The sequence below is a fragment of the Dendrobates tinctorius genome, unplaced genomic scaffold, assembly GCF_039654945.1.
Source record: "Dendrobates tinctorius isolate UK_male_01 unplaced genomic scaffold, ASM3965494v1 ptg000097l, whole genome shotgun sequence".
NCBI lineage: Eukaryota > Metazoa > Chordata > Amphibia > Anura > Dendrobatidae > Dendrobates > Dendrobates tinctorius.
The window spans coordinates 20,241,678-20,261,203 of record NW_027361765.1 but is presented as its reverse complement, the minus strand read 5'-3'; the positions used below and the strand labels follow the sequence as shown (position 1 = coordinate 20,261,203).

The window sequence follows — 19,526 nt, the reverse complement described above, 5'->3', positions numbered from 1 at the left end:
CCGGCATCCTCAGTTTGTAAGCCACCTCATTAATGCGTCCAAGTACTTCGAAAGGACCGATGTATTGGGGACTTAACTTGTAGGCAGGAACTTTTAGACGGATATGCTTGGTCGACAGCCAAACTTTGTCGCCCGGACGATACAGAGGAAGGTCTCTTCATCTTTTGTCCGCATGTTTCTTGATTCGGGTGTTGGCCCTTACGAGGGCTTCTCTGGTCTCCTTCCAGATTTGCGAAAAATCCATGGCAAGAGTATCTGCTGCGGGAACTCCTGATGACGAAAAAAAGGGTAGCAGAACCCCCGGGTTCTGACCAGAGACTGCAAAGAACGGCGACTTGGTGGTGGATTCACTGGGATGATTATTATGAGAAAATTCTGCCCGATGTAGGAGAGAGACCCAATTGTCTTGATGGCCGTTGGAAAAGTGGCATAGGTAGGTTGTTAGAACCTGATTAATCCGCTCCACTTGCCCATTGGTCTGTGGATGATAAGCGGAGGAGAAGTCGAGGGATGTTTGGCAGAGACGGTCTTGGCATAAATACTTCTTTCTCCTTGTGAAAGAGACATATCAAGGTATATGGCAACGTCTGTAGGGTGGCGTAGGCAAATCCGGTTAACGAAGACATGAAGGTGACTATGAGGATGTTCTGCGACAGGCATATAACGAGGGCAGAAGAGGTGAAGGTGATCATACTGGACAGATACACTTTTCGAGACCCAAACTGCTTGGCGAGCTTGTTGATGATCATGGAGAAGAAGGTCGACGTTGCACACTGGAGGAAAAGGCCAAGACTTCCCATGCGAATCCCTTCATCGTATCGAATTCTCGACTCGGTCCCGGGAGCAGCACTTGGAATACCCTTATATAGACGTTCACCAACAAAATCTGTGTAGAATAACATGAAAGACATAACAGCCATCCAGCTACATAACTGAGCCGCACACAGCTGTTTCATAACCTCTGGCATGCGACAGTAACTGTGATAAATCCTGGGGGTAAGGGACTAGCAAAGGCTCAACAAGCAAATAATAGGGTTGCATTTCCAAGAACGTAGCTTCCATTTTGGTATACAACATCCTCTGGTCAAGGACAGAGAGGTCACAGAAGGTTTGAGGTCCAAGGCTTGTTGGCCATGCCCATGTTCTTCTGCCGTCTTCATCGTTACAACGACGCTTATCACAAATATTACAGCTAATAATAGGAACAAGCACTCATCTTGTCCGCCAAGGTAAAGTGACATATACGTATAATTCCAGTTAACCGAGGTCAGCAAATAGCCAATGCAACCACCAACGCTGATCATTAATGAGAACATGGCGAAGGCTTGACCACAATCTTCATCGTCATGGTAGAGGTCGGGGAGAAGAGCTTCTAGTGGGGTAAAGCAGACTTGTACACAACAGTCTAGTAATCCCACACCGAAAATCAGGAAAAAAATATGGACACTATTCCCACCGTAGGAAAAGTAGGAAGCCAAAGAGTCTGCATGAGGAATGATGAAGAGTGATAAGAGGACACCAAGGGATAGCAGCCAGATGAACGGGCGTCTCCCACCATAGTTACTTTGGCAATTGTCACTAGCTGATCCAATCAACGGTACAAGGATTAGTCCAAGGACAGGTCCAATACCTAAAACCATGGTCATGTACTGCTCTTCCACTCCTGCCTCCAACAGTAATGGTGGGACGTACGTGATCCCAGCTGCCACACAAATTTCAAGGCCACATGTCATGAAGTTTAGCAGGACGAGATGACACTGCAACCTACAGGGCATCATGTCTGAGGACCTTCTCTCTCCAGTGTCTAGAGCCGAATGTATAAAATCTCAAATGACCTCATACGAGATGGAGAACTCTGAAGAGCGGTCTTTGAAGATGATGCCTCCCTTTGATCTTCTTGGGCCCCCATCCTCAATGACACTTGGCTACTGATCTTTCCCCACTCTTCTGTGGGTCTATGTTCTTTTTTCTTTATATTGACATGGACATGTAATTTCTACAGCCCATCATCCAAAGGACTAGTGACTACAGTGGTGGTGGCATATTACCGCTGCAGTCAGTGACAGTTGCAGAGGTCACAAGTCCATGAAGACACCTGAAAAGGAAGAATATAGTCTGGTGGGATATTGGGGAAGTGGGGTAACAGGGATTCTTAATGTGTCAATTACTCCTTATATAAGGTATTCTACAGAATTTCTGACAGTGTCAGTTTGAGAGGTCACATTTCCATGAACGCAAAGCGGGAAGAACATAGTCTAGTAGGAGATTTGTGGAATGGAGTGAAGGATATTGGTAAATGTGATTATTACTTCTTTTACAATTTTATACCATTTTTAGGAGTTTTTGACAGAAATTGTCTGCATGGAAACCTCCTTTAAAGAGACTTGCCAGGACTCTTCTTAGAAGATCTATCCTGTACAACTACTGTAGGTCCCACTTCTAGGACCTTCGTGGTTTGCCGAATAAAGAAGACAAGATACTCTTTTGAATATTTGCTCAAATCTAAAGTACTGGATGAGTTACAGGGCTTGTGTCACGGTTGCACTGTTCATGGAAGCCTGGCAGCTGTTAATAGAGCTTCCACAGACGGCCTTAGCCCTATCCAATCCTTTTACCAAATTCCTGTGGTTGCTCTGGCCTTCATCATTGTATAGGGATCTGGACTCCCACAGGGGCCCCAGGGCTGATGCTATAGTCAGCTGCTGACCGGTGGAGTAAATTGAAGGCAAGAAGGGTCACCATGCAGGGTCAATGCCAAGAGGTCACGTCAGGGACAAAATCAGAAAAAAAAGCTTATGGTCAAAATTAAAGTTGAGGTTATGAAATGTAAGAAATCAAGACAACACAAGAGCAAGGACTAGAGCTACAAGCCAGGTAAGCAGAACTAATTGACTGGCAGTGGAAGTCAGAGACCCAGGGGTTTAAATAGCAGAGAGCACCATCAAGGGCTCTCAGAAAAGAGTAATCAAAACCAAACAATTAACCTCATAACTCACTGATCTTGCAACACCAAAAGCTCCAGGAATAAAATAGGACTGTCACATGTGAGCCGCAACAAAGGCGCAGAGTCGCCTGTTGGCCGAAACAGGAGTGAAAGGATCCAGCATAGATATTACATTGTTCTATGAGGAAAACACTCATTTTTGTGTAGATCCCAGTGACCGTGACCAGCTGATATCACAGAAATGTAGTATTAATTAAATGGGTTACCATGTCATTTATGGTTCTGAAGGGAAACTTCTCTTTCCTCAGGCTAGCAGATGAGGAGTTTGGAGCAAGGGAACCTATAGGGCAAAGGAATTGGGTTCTTCTAATTGGACCACCTATTTACAACAATGGCAGAGGCAGAGAGAACGAGTTTGACACTTTATATTAACCACCGGATCTCATAAATGCCCTTCTATATACTTAATTGCCTTGTAACGTTTTCATTTCCGTCTGGATGTCCCCGAATCCCACAATCCACCCCGCCGACCGGAAGTACGCCGAACGCCATATTGAAATACATAAGTAAGGGGTATTTCAATATTTCACCCGCTGGTGGTGCCAGGCCCTTCCACAGTACCACCAGTGGGACGCCGCCGGGACCCCCCCATCGCCGCCGGACCCCCCGCCGCCACCGGCCCGCCATCTCCGTCACAGCCGGCAGGAAAGTCCACGGCTTGCTACCGCCAGAACCCCACCCGCCACTGGACCTGCTGGCGCTGAACCAGCCGCTGCTGGCCACCCCGCCGGACCCAACACCATTGGACCCGCCGCTGCTGGCCACCACGTCGGCCCCCCCGGACCCACCGGACCCCCCCGACCCGCCGCTGCCTGCCCACCCACCTCCGTCACACCTGGCAGGAAACACCGCAGCTTGCGGCCTGTGCTGGAGATGGGGTGCATGCTTGGGGATGACAGATTCTCAGTGCGGCAAAGCCTGCCCCCATCAGGGCATCACCGCCCTCCAGATGCGATAGCATTGGGCCTCCATCTAGTAGATAATAACTATCAGTTGTACATGAATTTGTTTTTCCTGCTTCCCCACTAACGTTTTTTCCTCAGTCGTATAGGACCATCCCCTCTGATCTAGAACTCAACAATGCCTCGTTTTTAGACTCGTCCTGATCCTGTAAAATGACTCCCAGGAGGCGAATGGTTAAAAATCATCAATCAGTCCGCAGGAAAGACGTTACACTCTGTACCCGACTTGTCTTACACATGTGCGTGTGTGACGTTCCGGAACCAAGTACGTCCGAGAGTGGACCCTCTGGGTCGCGGATTAGGATCCCCTGGGCCGAGCATGCCAGGTGAAGATCGACCCCTATACAGGGATCATTAGGGGCAGGACCGCAGGGGGCAGAACCGCCACAGCCAGTACCAAGAGGGATGGCTTTAAGGACAAGGCAGGACAGAGAACAGGGTACCGGGACGGGGTAACGGAGGAACTAGGCAGCGGCTAGTAATAAGGGAGCAAGACGTTGCTACAGGTGGCGAGGGGGTACGAAGGAAGAGCCACAGGGGGAGAGCAGGAGCGGAGAGGACAAGGCTGAGACAGGCAGGGGGGAAACAGAGCGAGACCCAAGGCTGACAGAGGGAACTGAGCAAGACACAAGGCGGGCAGATGTACTATAGGAAAACTATAGCGGCCAGAGAGAGCAGAGTAGCCACACAATCATCAGGCGTCTTCCCCATAGGGAGGATGCCTGAAATACCTACTGGCCAGGAAGTGGGCGGTAGGCCCCGCCTTCAGCGACGCCCACCGCTGGATGAAGGAAGCGGGTGAGCGCACGCCCGTGACCTAGGGCACGGAAGGTCGGGTAAGAGCGTGCGCGGCCCGGGGTGGCGGCGGTGGGGAGCGGCAGCGGCGGTTACCGCCGCAGAAGAGACATCGGCGGGCTCAGCTGCCGATGTCACACGGCCGTTATTAATAACTACCTTGCCTGCCTCAAGATGTAAACTGCCCAGCCATGACTCAGTTTGTCGCTGAAAGTAGTCGGCCAGTACCTCCGCTGTGTGTCTGTCGCCCAAACACATCATCTTCAACACAGCTTGCTGACGCTTTCCACTAGCTGATCGATAGGGGACACCTCGTGTGCAACAATGGCAGCTGCGGATGGAGTGCTCGTGCGACTGTGTTCTGTGGACGAGCTTTCGCTTTTGTTGGAGTAGGAGGAGGAGGAGGGTCGAACGCCTACAGCCAACTGTTTCCTATACTGTGGGCTAGGCAGCACTGTCCCACCACTGCTGTCCCCTGTGGACCCTGCATCCACCACATTAACCCAGTGCACAGTAATGGACACGTAACAGCCCTGGCCATGCCTACTGGAGGTGCACCTTTCCACTCACTGATTGCTTGAGTGCATGAACAATGCGGTCTTTCACATGAAGGTGGAGGGCTGGGATGGCTTTGCGAGAAAAGAAGTGGCGACTCGGTAGGTCATAGCGTGGTACTGCGTAGGCCATGAATTCGCGGAAAGCTGTGCTTTCAACCCACCGATAGGGCATCATCTCTAACGAGATTAGTTTGGCAATGTGGGCGTTCAAACCCAGTGTACGCAGGTGAGAGGAAGAGTATTTTCTTGTCCTACTCATAGTCTCTGGTAGGGTGAGCTGGACTTGAGAGCTGCATATGGTCGAACTAGCGGTGGACATGGCGGACTAAGAGAGGGTTGATGATGGTGATGAAGTTGGTGTTCTTTCTGATGGCCTAGATTCAGTCTTTCGTTGCAATAACAGTGTGATTCCCTGACTGATTTGCCCTTGCGAAGACAACTCAACATTTGCTGCTGGTGGTGTGCTAACCGGTGGGCTTACAGTGGGGGAAACAATGTAGTGTTGCTGACTACCTTCTTTGGGAGCAGTAGCACATGTGGTACGTGAGTTTTGGTAGTCCGTCCACGCTTGCAAGTGCATGGTGGTTAAATGTCTTAGCATGCAACTGGTATTCAAATTTCTCAGATTTTTCCCTCTGCTAAAGGTCTTTGCGCACTTCTTACATATAACCTTTGCCTGATCATTAGGATTTTGTTAAAAAAAGTGCCACACTGCACTCTTCCTACTATGGAAGACATTTTGAGGCCTTGCACGCTGTGCTATTTTGACCATCTGGCCTAGCTGTCCTGCAACTCTTTTGGTTTTTGTAACCTGTTTTTGGACTGCTCCGGGCCTGCCAGATAACAGCTGTTGTGATGTCGATGCCCGCTGCGGATGCTCCTCCTCCTCTTCTGAGCTATTGGCAGTGGCCTCTTCCCCCAATGGATGCCAATCTGGGTCAACAACTGGGTCATCCATCACCTCATCTTCAATATCATGTGCACCTTCCTCTGTGTCACCGTGTATGGTGGTATAGTATGCGGGAAGGGGCACCTGAGTTTCATCAGGGTCAGATTCTGCCTCAGTACACTGCGAGGACAATGTAATGCTCTGAGTGAATGTACCAGCAGAATCATCTATCAGTGGCTGTGCATCAGTACACTCCATGTCAGATTCATCTTGGCCTGGGTAATTCATGATTTGACTTGATAACCCAGGCATGGTATGTGTAAACAGCTCCATGGAGTAATCTGTAGTGTGGCCTGCCGCATCCTTCAATTTTGGTTGGGGTGAAGGACACAAGGAAAGGTGTGGTTCATGACCATGAGCCTTCAATGACGACTCAGTGCTTTTATTTTTTAAAACTTCAGAAGAGGAGGCGATAGAGCTGGAGGCTGAGTCAGCAATGTAAGCCAAAACTTGTTCTTGAAGCTCCGGCTTTAAAAGCGGTTTACCTACTCCCAGAAAAGGGAGCCTTCGAGGCCTTGTGGAGCCAGATGATGACGCAGGCTCAACACCTCCTGCATTAGGTGCTATTTTGCTTTTGCCACTATCAGCAGATCCACCACCAACACCATCATTACCAGCTGCCAACCCCCGCCCACTTCCACGGACTCTTCCACCACACTTCCTCATTTTTGGGGAAAATGTACCCAAAAAACCACCAACTATATGGTACTGTAAAACAAGGTACAAGGTGTATATAGGAGTGGGGAGAATTTGAATCTCTCCAGACTTCAGGACACAGTTGGATTCTGTCAGGCCCTGTTTATATTACACCGCAATGTGACAGGCAGATTCTGGATGGTGTAAGAAAGGTGTATAGAGGACTGAGGAGAATTTGAATCTCTCTAGACTTTAGGACACAGTTGGATTCTGTCAGGCCCTGTTTATATTACACCGTAATGTGACAGGCAGATTCTGGATCGTGTAAGAAAGGTGTATAGAGGACTGTGGAGAATTGGACTCTCTCTAGACTTCAGGACACAGTTGGATGCTGTCAGGCCCTGTTTATATTACACCGCAATGTGACAGACAGAAATTGCCTAGTGTATGACAAACTACAAGGTGTATATAGAATTCGGCAGAATTGGAATCTCCCTAGAGAGTAGGTCTGTAAGAATGGACAAACTCCTCGGCTTTTCCTTACAGTGTCACACACTTAGATAGCTTCAATTTGGCCGTAATAACAGCTGTTACACGGTACTGAGAGAGGAGCATGCACGTACACCGCTGTACGGTCTATGTAAAATTGTCATGCTCCGTGTTTTTGCATACGGACTGACACACGCTGACTCTCTCTAGTTTTGAATGTAATCAAACAGCAAATATACTAAACTGTTTGAAAAACAGACAAAACTATAAGGTTTAGGTCTGTAAGAATGGACAAACTCCTCGACTTTTCCTTACAGAGTCACATACGCAGATAGCTTCAATTTGGCCGTGATAACAGCCGTTACACGGTACTGAGAGAGGAGCATGCACGTACACCGCTGTACGGTCTATGTAAAATTGTCAAGCTCCGTGTTTTTGCATACGGACTGACACACGCTGACTCTCTCTAGTTTTGAATGTAATCAAACAGTAAATATACTAAACTGTTTGAAAAACGGACAAAACTATAAGGTGTAGGTCTGTAAGAACGGACAAACTCCTTGACTTTTCCTTACAGAGTCACACACGTATAAAGCTTCAATTTGGCCGTGATAACAGCCGTTACACGGTACTGTGTGAGGAGCGTACACCGCTGTATGGTGTGTGAAAAAATGAACTCTCACTACCTCACCAGAACAAAACAATACAATTAGGATTGCTTTTAAAAAATCAGTTTGAACACCAGTGTGCACACAGCAATGCAGCTAGCCTTAAAAGGCAGGCTAATCACCACCAGTGCTGCTGCTCTAAAGCAAAGATCTTCACCTTTCACTGCACAGTAACTACAGTGAAAAGCGCTAGCAGCAGAAGCAGTTTTTTTTTCTTTTTGCCTTCCTAACACTCTCCCTACAGAATCAGCAGCTGCAGCAGCTCTCCTTATTCTGAGATCAGCATGAGTAACATGGCAATCGGCCTACCCGCCCTTTTATACCCCCTGTGATGCCACACAAAGCAAGCCAATCACTTGCATGCCCTTCTCCAAGATGGTGGTGACCACTGCCTATGTCATCACGTTGCCCACAGTGTCCGTTCTTCCTGATTGGCTGAAAAAGGGCACTAAAGCATCTTTTGAAAAGCGACTTTGGCGCTAAAGTCGCCGACCTCGTGGCCGACCTCACGCTAAGGTCGGGTTTTGTTTCATGAAACCCGACTTTGGTGAAAGTCGGCGACTTTTGAATTTTTTCGACCTGTTTCGCTCAACTCTAGTCACACACTGACCTGCGGCTGAACTGCAGCCACCGTCTGGCTGGCACCACAGGGCAGGCAGTGTGTGAGTGACAGTCCTCCTCTCCTCCCCCACAGCGGCAGCGCAGCACTGAAGAGTGACGCTGCTCAGTCAGATCATCTCACCTCAGCCCTCAGGGCTGGCTCCTCTGCACTCAGCCTCAGGAGAAGTCAGACCCCCTCCTGCAGGGCTGCCCTCCTCTCCTCCTTGCTGGCTCTGCAGCGCTCCCACTCCACATGGCAAATTTGCATTGAATAATTAGCCATGCGGTGTGGAGGAGCAGTGGGGCCCCCTCTCTCCCGGGGCCCCCGTGCAATGAACGGGCTGCACGGGCGGTAGGTCCGCCCCTGAAATTGGACCTGAAGTATTTTTTTGTAAAGAAAAGTTAAATGTTCATTTTTTATTAAACATTCAAAAAATTCCTGTGAAGCACCTGAAGGGTTATTAAACTTATTGAATGTGGTTTTGAGCACCTTTAGGGGTGCAATTTTTAGAACAATAATAACAATTTTATTTCTATAGCGCGACATATTTCGCCGCACTTTACGTTTCAGAGGGGACTTGTACAGACGATAGACATTACAGAATAGAATAGTGTCAATTATTGGTATTTTCTATCATATAGACCCCTCAAAGTGACTTCAAATGTGATGTGATCCCTAAAAAAAATGGTTTTGTAAAAATGAGAATTCACTGGTCAACTTTTAACCCTTCCTAACAAAAAAATTTTGGTTCCAAAATTGTGCTGATGTAAAGTAAACATGTGTGAAATGTTATTTATTAAGTATTTTGTGTGACATATCTCTTTGATTTAAGGGCATGAAAATTCAAAGTTGGAAAATTGCTAAATTTTTAACATTTTTTGTCAAATTTCCATTTTTTTTCCACAAATAAACACAAGTCATATCAAAGAAATTTTACCACTATCATAAAGTACAATATATCATGAGAAAACAATGTCAGAATCACCAGAATCCATGGGAATGTTCTAGAGTCATTACCTCATAAAGGGACAGTAGTGAGAATTGTAAAAATTGGCCCGGTCATTAACGCGCAAACCACCCTTGGGGGTTAATTTTCTAGGTGCAACAGTTATGATAGAATAAGTTTTCTCTGTTGCACATTTAGCAGAGTTTAGGATGTTGAGCCCTGCATAACCCCGGACACCTCACTAATTGGCAGCTTTTGTGTACAATATACAGTACATTGACAGAAAGATGCAAATCAGTGCTGGGAGCTCTTGGACTAGAAGGCAAGAGGGCAGCTTGTCCTGTAGTGAAAATCTCATGTTGATAAAATACTGATTATATTAGAACAGCAAAACACAGCCAAATAAGTGTCGCATCACTTAGATCATTGTTGTGAGTTCATTTTCCCCTTCACTACTGAGGCCCGAGGAACTCCCTCTTCTGGTGAAGAAAGGTAGTGAGCCTGATTGTCAAACACCTGGGGCTGATGATGATGACTGGCTGAGTGGAGTTAATGACTGGATATAAGGCTGCCGACACCCTTCTGGCCTGCGGGTGATTTCTCTGTGGACTTCTAGGAAACCAGTCTGATTCCTGCTCATCTAAAGCTAAGATTTCTGCTTTGCCTTTTTGCATTAGTGTTTTGTTTTCCTTGCTTTTCTGGATTCTGCCATTCCCTGCTGGGGTGAGCTGAATCTCCTTTTGCCTGTTGCTCTGTCTTCAGAATATTCCTGAGTACTGATATAGCTTTTTTGAAGCCTAGCGTCTTCAGGGCCTTTTTTACTGTCAGTTTGTTGGCTCTTATTTTCATAAGGGTTTTCACGGATTGCAGACAGCAGCCTTCCTGTCCTTTCCTATCTAAGCTAGCGTGGGCCCCATCTTTGCTCAGTCTATCTTTCTGTCTGTGTTTTGTTCCTCCTTCTTGCTTCACCGTCATTATATGTGGGGGGCTGCCTTTTACTTTGGGGTCTGCTCTGGGGCAGTTTAGATTTCCCTTTCTGTCTTTAGGCTATGTAGTCCTCCGGCTGTGATCGAGGGGCCTAGGGCATAGTAGGAGCCCCCCACGGCTACTGCTAGTTGTGTTGATAGGTTCAGGGGTCTGCAATCCGATAGCTGCCAAATTCTCTGGTTTTTTGGACTTAGCTAGCATTTCTATTTTTGCCTCCTACGGTGACTCAATCATAACAGAATCACCCGCCATACCGCAGATTCTAGGGTACTCAATAGCAGGAAAGAATTGTAAAAAAAAAAAAAGTGTGTATATTTTTTCCTCTATATCTCTGAGGCCGTAGGGGGATTTTTTTTTTCTCTCAATGGAGATAAAGCAATTGTCTGATCGTGTGGAGCAGCTCACTGCGGAAGTGCGGGGAATTTCCGCCTACCTTGCTCACTCACATGCTGCTGAACCAAAGATTCCTACACCAGATGTATTTTTTGGGGATCGGTCTAAATTTTTGAATTTCAAAAATAATTGTAAATTATTTTTTGCCTTGAAGCCTAACTCGTCAGGGAGCTCCGCGCAGCAGGTTAAAATTGTCATCTCTTTGTTGCGTGGCGATCCCCAGGATTGGGCGTTTTCTTTGAAACCAGATGATCCTATTCTGACTAATGTGAACGCATTTTTTCAGGCCTTGGGGTTGTTGTATGACGAACCTAATGCCATTGATCAGGCTGAAAAGACCCTGCTGGCATTGAGCCAGGGTCGTGATTCTGCAGAATTGTACTGTCAAAAATTCCGAAAGTGGGCAGTACTTACTACCTGGAATGATAATGCCTTGGCTGCTCTCTTTCGGAAGGGGTTGTCAGAAGCCGTAAAAGATACTATGGTGGGATTTCCTGTTCCCTCTGGTCTTGACGATTCTATGTCTTTAGCCATTCAGGTTGATCGGCGTTTACGCAAACGCAGAGCGGCACGAGAGGTGTTGCCACCTGTCGAACAGATGTCTGAACCTATGCAATGTGATAGAGTTTTTTCCAGAGAGCAGCGTCAGGAGTTCAGAAGGCGTAATAAGTTGTGTTTTTTCTGTGGAGATGCCTCGCATATTATTTCTGTCTGTCCTAAACGAGAGAAACGCTTTGCACACACGTTTTCTGTTGGGGGTGTTCAACCTAAGTTTCTTCTGGCTATTACTCTGATCTGCTCCCTGTCCACATTTTCCGCCAAGGCTTTTGTGGATTCGGGAGCAGCTCTAAACCTAATGGACTTGGATTTTGCTAAACGTTGTGGATTTCCGATGACACCTCTGCAGACGCCTATCCCTTTGAGGGGGATTGATGCTACTCCTTTGGCTAAAAATAAACCTCAGTTTTGGACCCAGGTGGTAATGCGGGTCGCCCCAGACCATCAAGAAAATTGCAGGTTTTTGGTGTTACATAATCTGCATGATACTATTGTTCTGGGGTTTCCCTGTTACAAATTCATAATCCAGTTTTGGATTGGAAATCTGTGTCTGTGGTGAGTTGGGGTTGTCGGTGTGCCTTTAGTGAGGCTCCGGTGTTTTCCACCTCTCCTCAGTCGCATGATGTTCCTGATTATTTGGAGGACTTTTATGATGTATTTAGTGAGAATGAGTCTGCGTCTCTGCCTCCTCATAGGAGTTATGACTGTGCTATTGAACTGAGCCCGGGGTGTAAATTTCCCAAGGGTCGGCTCTTCAATTTATCTGTACCTGAGCACGAGGCTATGCGATCCTATATTAAGGAGGCGTTGGAGAAGGGTCATATTAGACCATCCTCGTCACCCTTAGGTGCCGGGTTTTTTTTTGTAGCCAAAAAGGATGGATCATTAAGACCTTGTATTGATTATCGTGCTCTCAACAAAATTACTGTTAAATATCAGTATCCGTTACCACTGATTTCTGATCTATTCTCCAGAGTTAAAGGTGCTTGCTGGTTTACCAAGCTTGACCTTAGGGGGGCGTATAATCTTATTCGCATTAAGCATGGGGATGAATGGAAGATGGCGTTTAATACTCCGGAGGGACATTTTGAGTACCTGGTGATGCCTTTTGGGCTCACTAATGCCCCTTCTGTCTTCCAGTGCTTCATGAACGATATTTTCCGAGATTTTGTCGATAAATTTTTGATTATCTATCTGGATGATATTTTGATCTTCTCCAAGGATTGGGATTCTCATGTGGAACATATTCGGACTGTGTTCCGGATCTTGAGGGAGAATTCCCTGTATGTCAAAGGATCTAAATGCCTCTTTGGAGTACAGAGGATTTCTTTTTTGGGATTTATTTTGTCCCCGTCAACTATTGAAATGGACCCGGCCAAGGTACAGGCCATTTACGATTGGGTTCAGCCCACTTCTTTGAAGGCCCTCCAGAAGTTTTTGGGTTTTGCTAATTTTTAACGGAAATTTATAGCAAAATTTTCTAGTATTGCCAAGCCATTGACTGATTTGACTAAGAAGGGTGCTGATGTGTTAAATTGGTCTCCGGAGGCTGTTTCTTCCTTTCAGGAGCTGAAGCGAAGATTCACCTCCGCCCCAGTTTTGCGGCAACCTGATGTCTCACTTCCGTTCCAGGTAGAGGTGGATGCTTCTGAGATTGGTGCCGGAGCTGTTTTGTCCCAAAAGGATCCTGTAACATCTAAAATGAATCCCTGTGCTTTCTTTTCCCGAAAGTTCTCTCCATCTGAACGTAACTATGATGTGGGGAATCGGGAACTGTTAGCCATGAAATGGGCATTTGAGGAGTGGAGACATTGGTTGGAGGGAGCTAAGCATCAAGTCGTGGTCCTCACTGACCACAAGAATTTGATTTACCTAGAGTCGGCTAAGCGCTTGAACCCTAGACAGACTAGGTGGGCCTTGTTTTTTACACGTTTTGATTTTGTGGTTTCTTTTCTTCCTGGAACTAAGAATGTCAAGGCTGACGCCATCTCTAGGAGCTTCTTTGCTGATTCTCCTGTGGTGACCAAGCCTGCTACCATCTTAGGCGAAGGGGTAGTTCTTTCTGCCATCTCGCCCGATTTGAGACGTGCTCTGGAAGAGTTCCAGGAGGACAAACCTGAGCGTTGTCCCAGTGGAAAGTTGTATGTTCCTGACCAGTGGAAGAAGAGAGTGATGTCTGAAGTTCATTGCTCTGCTTTGGCTGGTCATCCAGGTATTTTTGGTACTAGAGATCTGGTGAGTCGGTCTTTTTGGTGGCCCTCCTTGTCTCGTGATGTCAGGAATTTTGTGCAGTCCTGTGGGACGTGCTCCCGGTCTAAATCGTGTTCTCGCTCTAGTGGGTTGTTGATGCCTTTGCTTGTCCTCAAGAGGCCATGGACCCATATTTCAATGGATTTCATCTCTGATATGCCTGTCTCTCAGAGGATGACTGTTATTTGGGTGATTTGTGATAGGTTCTCTAAGATGGTTCATCTTGTACCACTCCCTAAGTTGCCGTCTTCCTCTGAATTGGTGTCCCTGTTTTTACAACATGTGGTTCGCTTGCACGGGATTCCTGAGAACATTGTATCTGACAGAGGAGTCCAGTTTGTGTCTAGATTTTGGAGAACTTTCTGTTCCAAGCTGGGAATTCAGTTGTCCTTCTCCTCTGCTTTTCACCCTCAGACCAATGGGCAGACAGAGAGAACAAACCAGACCTTGGAGTCATATTTGAGATGTTTTATTTCTGCTGATCAGGATGATTGGGTTTCATTTTTGCCCTTGGCCGAATTTGCTTTAAATAATAGAGCTAGTTCTGCCACTTTGATGTCTCCTTTTTTTTGTAACTTTGGGTTTCATCCTCGATTTTCTTCAGGGCAGGTGGAGCCCTCCGCCTGCCCAGGGGTTGACACTGTGGTGGAGAGAATGCACCAGATCTGGGACCAAGTGGTGGATAAGTTATCTCTCTCCCAGGAAAAGGCCCAGCGGTTTTCCAACCGACATAGGACCATTGGTCCCCAATGTAAGGTTGGTGATATGGTGTTGTTATCATCAAAAAATATTGCTATGAAGGTGGCTTCTCCTAAGTTTAAGCCTAGATTTATTGGACCTTACAAGATTTTGGAGATTGTTAATCCGTTCTCTTTTCGTTTGGCTCTTCCTGTCACATTTAAAATCCATAATGTGTTCCATAAATCTTTGTTGAAGAGGTTTGTTGAACCTGTTGTTCCGGGGGTTGCACCTCCAGACCCTGTATTGGTTGAAGGTAACATGGAATATGAGGTAGAAAAAGTACTGGATTCCCGTCTGGCTAGACGGAGACTCCAGTATTTGGTTAAGTGGAAGGGTTATGGTCAGGAGGATAATTCCTGGGTCTCTGCGTCTGATATTCATGCCAAAAGATTGGTGCGTGCCTTTCATCGGGCTCACCCTGATTGCCCTGGTGGCGTGGTTGAGGGTTCGGTGACCCCTCCTCAAGGGGGAGGTACTGTTGTGAGTTCATTTTCCCCTTCACTACTGAGGCCCGAGGAACTCCCTCTTCTGGTGAAGAAAGGTAGTGAGCCTGATTGTCAAACACCTGGGGCTGATGATGATGACTGGCTGAGTGGAGTTAATGACTGGATATAAGGCTGCTGACGCCCTTCTGGCCTGCGGGTGATTTCTCTGTGGACTTCTAGGAAACCAGTCTGATTCCTGCTCATCTAAAGCTAAGATTTCTGATTTGCCTTTTTGCATTAGTGTTTTGTTTTCCTTGCTTTTCTGGATTCTGCCATTCCCTGCTGGGGTGAGCTGAATCTCCTTTTGCCTGTTGCTCTGTCTTCAGAATATTCCTGAGTACTGACATAGCTTTTTTGAAGCCTAGCGTCTTCAGGGCCTTTTTTACTGTCAGTTTGTTGGCTCTTATTTTCATAGGGGTTTTCACGGATTGCAGACAGCAGCCTTCCTGTCCTTTCCTATCTAAGCTAGCGTGGGCCCCATCTTTGCTCAGTCTATCTTTCTGTCTGTGTTTTGTTCCTCCTTCTTGCTTCACCGTCATTATATGTGGGGGGCTGCCTTTTACTTTGGGGTCTGCTCTGGGGCAGTTTAGATTTCCCTTTCTGTCTTTAGGTTATGTAGTCCTCCGGCTGTGATCGAGGGGCCTAGGGCATCGTAGGAGCCCCCCCACGGCTACTGCTAGTTGTGTTGATAGGTTCAGGGGTCTGCAATCCGATAGCTGCCAACTTCTCTGGTTTTCTGGACTTAGCTAGCATTTCTATTTTTGCCTCCTACGGTGACTCAATCATAACAGATCATGCTCTCGTCTCATACATTATGGTGCTGTTAGATTCAATAGCAAAGACCTGCTGACAGATTCCCTTTAATAATGACTGCCGATATGCTTTGTAATATTGAAAACAAATGGGCTTAATTCTATAGTGCCACCTTTTTAGACTAACAATGTTGAATTATAATAGACTGTACCACAACCAGAGCTAAAATCTGTATCCCAAACCTTTAACATCTTAACATTGGGTGAAGCAGTGATAAACTTTTACAGTAGTGATTACTGTGTGTGTTACAGAACCACTCAGCACCCTGAATATGTTGTTCAGTTATATGTATGTATAATAGGTTCCAAGTGAGATGCATGTCCCTAATGCATCAGCCCACAGGCTGCACCCCTGGGCAGAGGGGACACGATATTCTCCTTTTGTCCGCCCTCCCCCACCTTTGTAATTCCCACAGTAAACATCGGCAGGCTCCGGCCACCTGCGGCTTTTGTAATGTATGTCTGGCTTGCCGCTTTTCTATTGGCCTGCCCTCTGTGTCTGTGTGATATATTCTGTGTCCTTGTGAGTAAAGTGTTGTCAGACTGGAAATACGTGGAGAAGCAGTGATCTTTTATATGCGCCCATGTAACCAAGGAATTCCAGCCAGCATCATTCATTCAGACACCAGCCAACGCAGAGCGGACCTCCGAAAACACGGGGTGGTACTGAAAGAGGTACCCCAGCCTGGGTAGACCCTGTTACAGTGGGAAACTGTTTTCTCTCACTTATGATTTTATGAAAGGAGAGGCAGAGATCTGTTTAAAATCTAAAAAATTGTTACCTGTGAAAAAATACTAACGCTACACTTTAGATTTTGTTCAGTATTTTCCTAACCCCAACTAGGTTAAATTTAGACTTAGGCCATGTTCACATGTTCATTAAATGGTCAGTATTCTACATCAGTATTTGTAAGCCGAAATTAGGAGTGGAACAATCAGAAGCAAAGTATAATAGAAATACGTCACCACTTCTGTATTTTTCACCCACTGTTGAGGTCGGCTCTCACAGACCTTTAACTTCTTCTTTAAGAGGCTCCTCTGTCCTCTATTCATTACATGTAGCAATGGCACCTGTTTGAACTTGTCATCAGTATAAAAGACACCTGTCCACAACCTCAAACAGTCACACTCCAAACTCCACTATGGTGAAGACCAGAGAGCTGTCAAAGTACGTCAGAAACAAAATTGTAGGCCTGCACCAGGCTGGGAAGACTGAATCTGCATTAGGCAAGCAGCTTGGTGTGATGAAATAAACTGTGGGAGCAATAATAAGAAAATGGAAGACACAAGACCACTGGTAATCTCCCTCGATCTGGGGCTCCACACAAGATCTCACCCCTTGGGTTCAAAATGATCACAAGAATGGTGAGAAAAAATCCCAGAATCACACGGGGAATGTGAATGACCTGCATAGAGATGGGACCACCGTAACAAAGGCTACCATCAGTAACACACTACACTGCCAGGGACTCAGATCCTGCAGTGGCAGATATGTCCCCTTGCTTAAGCGAGTACATGTCTGGGCCCATCTAAAGTTTGCTAGAGAGCATTTGGATTATCCAGAAGAGTATTGGGAGAATGTGACATGGTCTGCCAAAGTAGAACTGTTTGGTAGAAACAAAACTCGGCGTGTTTGGAGGAGATAGAATGCTTAGTTGCATCCAAAGAACACCATACCTACTGTGAAGCATGGATGTGGCAACATCATGCTTTGGGGCTGTTTCTCTGAAAAGGGACCAGGACGACTGATCCGTGTACATGAAAGAATGAATGGGGCCATATATCATGAGATTTTGAGTGCAAACCTCCTTCCATCAGCAAGGACATTGATGATGAAATGTGGATGGGTCTTTCAGCATTATAATGATCCCAAACACATAGCCAATGCAACAAAGGAGTGGCTTCGTAAGAAGCATATGAATGTCCTAGTGTGACCTAGCTAGTCTCCAGATCTCAACCCCATAGAAAACCTTTAAGGGGATATGAAAGTCCATGTTGCGTACCTACAGACCCAAAACATCACTGCTCTAGAGGAGATCTGCATGGAGGAATGGGCCAACATACCATCAACAGAGAGTGCCAAACTTGTGAATATGTACAGAAAACGTTTGACCTCTGTCATTGCCAACAAAGGATATATAACAAAATATTGAGATGAACTTTTGTTAATGACCAAATGCTTATTTTCCACCATAATTTGAAAAATAAATCTTGCGAAATCAGACAAGGTGATTTTCTGGATTTGTTTTCTCATTTTGACTCTCATAGTTGTGGTCTACCTAAAATGTCAAATACAGGCCTCTCCCATCTTTTTAAGTGGGAGAACTTGCACAATTGGTGACGGACTAAATACTATTTTCCCACTGTACATATTATATATTTCAGGTGACATCAAGCCCCAAGGTTAGTAATGGAGAGGCATCAATAAGACGTTAGTGATGAGCGAACGTGCTGCCACTACTCTTTACTTGCTCGAGTATCAGGGTACTCGGTGTACTCAGCGAGCACCGAGTATTTCCGGAATTGCTCAGCAAGAACTCGGGTCTCCACCCAGCTTTTTTGGTGGACTTCAGAGACCCAATCACGAAGCAGGTATTGTCTGCCAGGCAATGAAATGCCGCAGCCATCTTTATTCTGGTTGTGCAGAGATTGGCTGGCCACACAGCATCATCAGGGGTGTAAGAGACCAAACGCCGCCCTGCTCGGCGCATTCAGCTCTGGATTTAGATAGTGTAGGGAGAGATGCTGCCGAGATAGGGTCAGAATTGGGGATTTATTAGTCAATGTGGGGTCTACCATCGGAAACTACTCAAGACCAGATAAACCAACAGTCTATCTAAGGACTAATTCCGGAGTATATAGGTTCCAGTGTTAGGTAGACAGGGTAGTGTACGTCACTCTATACACATCAGTGCAAGGCCTGCAGGCACTGTATGTGTGTATATACATATCATTGTATACTTCAAGAGGGTCCATTCCCTTCCTGTGTTTTGGTGCTGCTGCTGCTGCTGCTACCTGTAGGATATATTGGCCATATATATCTAGCCCTTCATCTTCTTGGTGTGGATGTGAAACACAAAAAGAAAGCACAGAATGACAAACGTGCAAAAATACTCTGTAGTAGAAAATATAACAGTAGTCAGCCAGTGCTAGTAGAAAGATAACAAATACAGGGTATTTAGTCGATAAGTTTTTTGCAAAAAATGTATACCAAGCTACTCCACCTCGTCACGGTAACCCTTAACAGAGCAATCCCTATCTAATGTATTTAAAACCTGAACATGTGAACAGTACCTAAATGAGCAGGATTCAGACAGGCGCTTCCTGGTGTGGGCACGTGGTGTAAGATAGCTTTTTATGTGCATGCCACACAAGAGAGGGGTGGGGATCTCCCAAACCATGCATAAGCAAGGAAATAATGGATTAAAAACACATGTGACATGCACATATGTGAACAGGTCCGTCGGACAGTGTTCACACCACCCACTGACTGAAACACAAAAAGAAAGCATAGAATGACAAATGTGCAAAAATACACAGTAGTAAAAAATATAACAGTAGTCAGCCAGTGCTAGCAGAAAGATAATAATAAATACAGGGTATTTAGTCGATACTTTTTTTGCAAAAAATGTATTCCAAGCTACTCCACCTCGTCACGGTAACCCTTAATGGAGCAGTCCCTATCTAATGTAT

The 19,526-nt window shown here is 46.1% G+C and overlaps 1 pseudogene; it reads right to left on the bottom strand.

Annotated features, from left to right (window-relative positions):
• Positions 1 to 452: 452 nt before the first annotated feature.
• Positions 453 to 1,778, bottom strand: LOC141098981 (solute carrier family 45 member 3 pseudogene; annotated as a pseudogene).
• Positions 1,779 to 19,526: the final 17,748 nt, after the last annotated feature.